Source organism: Camelina sativa, chromosome 3, assembly GCF_030686135.1.
Source record: "Camelina sativa cultivar CO46 ecotype springtype chromosome 3, ASM3068613v1".
Classification (NCBI taxonomy): Eukaryota; Viridiplantae; Streptophyta; class Magnoliopsida; order Brassicales; family Brassicaceae; genus Camelina; species Camelina sativa.
In genome coordinates, this window is record NC_141882.1 from 19,765,391 (window position 1) to 19,768,197 (window position 2,807).

Here is a 2,807-nt window from a genome sequence, read left to right on the forward strand (position 1 = left end):
TATATATATATATTTTAACTTGAATAAGGGAGAGGAGTACCATTTTATTTTGAAAATCTTACTTGTCAGGTATGAACAAGGATTCAAGCTCTATGAACATCAATCTCCTTGATGAGATAAAAGAAAAGTGCAGAAGTTACCTCAGGCTTTTATGAATTCCGTTGGAAATTTGGATGTCTCTGGTTTACTGGTCAGCCATTGGATTTTTCATTAGTCGGAATAGTGGATTCAATTTGCAGCATTAATCAACCAAGGCAATACACCTAAAAAGAAAAATCATAGTTCCCAACACAATTTTGAAAAATTTGACTCAATAAAAACAAAAATTGGTTTTGACACACTAAAAACAAAACTATGTTAGTAGCTAGTACTAACCTCCCCCAGACTTAAACGACACTGTCCCCATTGTTTTCAAGCCTAAGATTGGCAAAAGAAAAAATAAAATAAATATAAATCAAAAGAAAAAGAAAAAGAAAAACCTATCAGTGGGTTGCCTCCCACTAAACGCTTGTTTTCAGTCATTAGCTTGACTGTGGTGAAGCTCAGGCATCGGGTGGATCAGAACGTGGAAGTGAATGCCTCCCATAGCATGACCTCTTCATCCAAGGAGGTGTATAAGCAGTAGAAGAGTGAGGTCTACCAAGGACATGAGGAACATGACCAGGGCGGGATTTTGGGTTGGGTTTGCTTCTTTTATGTCCTGCAAAATCATCAACAGAAGAAACAAGCGCTCTACGATAATCTCGTGGCTTGGTTAACTGCAAAACAGTTTTTGTACCTTTGAAAGCCTTGTTGATGATAGGAGGGGGTTTGGGTGGAAAATATGCATACCTTTGCCTTATCTGAGGACAATGGAGTGTGGAATGGGGAGGTTTCTGTTTGGAAACAGGTTTCTGACTAGGATCAACTGTTTTGGACAAGTTCGGTCTCGGATGTGGAGGGGTGTCGACTGATGCTAATGTAGCATCGATCGATGCTAAGCCTGCAACTCGAGTAGCATAAACTTTCTCAACAGAAAAAGTCTGTCCATCAATAATAGGAGCCCTCCTCAGCTTATCCATCTCAAAGTTCATACTCAAACCTCCCACATTCATTGTTATGTGTCCCTTCTGCACATCTATGATTGCACCAGCTGTTGCCAAGAAAGATCTTCCTAAGATGATAGGATCACTAGGCACTTTATCATACTTCAGAAACACAAAGTCAGTGGGAATCATGAAGTTTCCAGCCTTAATTGGAATATCCTCTAAGACACCTTCAAGAATTCTTTTGGATCTATCAGCTAAGATAAGAGCAATCTGAGTTGGCTTGAACTCTGTCATCCCTAGTTTCACAGCAACAGAATGTGGCATCAAGTTAATACTAGAGCCTAGATGACAAAGTGAGTGAGCAAACCGTTCTGCAGAGTTAGAGCAATCAAGTACAAAGCTTCCAGGATCTGGTAATTTCTCTGCAACTCTACACTGAATTATTGCACTCACTCTCTCATAGACAACTACCTCTTGCTTCTTCTCTTTCTTCCTCTGTGGAGGCTGGTTCAAAAGAATCGCACTGACATCCTTGGTAAGCAGTGCTCCTTCCTCAGGGCTCAAACCATTTGATACCATTCTCTTCCCATACCGCCTAAGATGTGGTAAAAGCTTAACTGCATCAATCAAAGGCATCTCAATCATCACCTTGTCTATCATTGCCTTGCATCTAGCTTCCTCCATCTCCTGCTTAGACTTTCTTGGCTTAGGAAAAGGAATCTTAGGTTGGTATACCCTCTCAACTGTTGGAACCTGAGATTTTGCAAATTCAGGTTCTGTCTGAGAGGGGTGTCGACCGACACCCATGTGGTGTCGACCAACACCATTGTCTGAAGTCGAATTCTCCGTCTCGGGTTTGGCCGATTGATCTCCTTTTTGTGCAGTTTCAATTTCTCCATCATCTTCATCTATCACTGATATGGCATTGCAAGCATGTTTGGGGTTTGATTCAGTTCTTCCAGGAAAAAAACCCTCTTGCCTTTTAAAAGACCCAACAGTTTGCGCAACCTGATTTTCCAGCTTCTTGACATGAATGTTCAAAGCATCAATCCTCCCAGTAAGCTCATTGTAGAAATTATCAATCTTCCTATTGAATGTCACTGATAATTGTTCCTGACCTTGCAAAAGTTGTTCTAGCATAGCTTCCATTCTACTTTCAGAAGAAGTCTGTGGAGGAGGAGATTGATAAGAAGAGTTCCCATAGGTTCTAGTATGACCATTGTTTTGTTGCTGCTTCTGGTAATCTGGTTTTGGAGTGTAGCGTGAAGAGTTCCCACTGTAAAGCTTGTTACTTTGTTGATTACCGTATCTCTGACCTTGATACCCAGCTTCATACACATAGTTGACATTCTCCTCTATATTCTCTGGCTCTGGCTCAAATGTCTCAACTTCAGCAGCAAATTGGACTGACTTCTTACCTACTAGAAGATTGTGAACTGAATCCAGTTTGGCATTAATAGAAGCTAGCTGTTTTGAATCAAATCCTCCATGTAATCTCTTCCTTTCAGTATCTGCTCTCTTAGTGCTATTGCTGGAAGCCAAATTCTCAATCAAAGCTTCAGCATTTTCTGGAAATCTTGTCTTGAAGTTCCCATGACTTGCAGCATCCAAAGCTAGCTGATATTCCCAGTCAATCCCTCTGAAAAAGATACTCAATAGCTGCACTCTTGAAAAGCCATGGTGTGGACAGTCCCTTTGATATGCCTTGAATCTTACCCAAGCTGCCTTGAAAGCTTCATCTGGTCTTTGCTTGAAGAAGGACAGCTTGACTCTCAGCTC

General features: G+C 41.0%; 1 non-coding gene across 1 annotated transcript; it reads left to right on the top strand.

Annotated features, from left to right (window-relative positions):
* Positions 1-2,700: 2,700 nt before the first annotated feature.
* LOC147947556 (small nucleolar RNA R71) lies at positions 2,701-2,807 on the top strand. The gene has a single exon (XR_015595692.1). It is a non-coding gene; the product is annotated as a small nucleolar RNA R71 (small nucleolar RNA).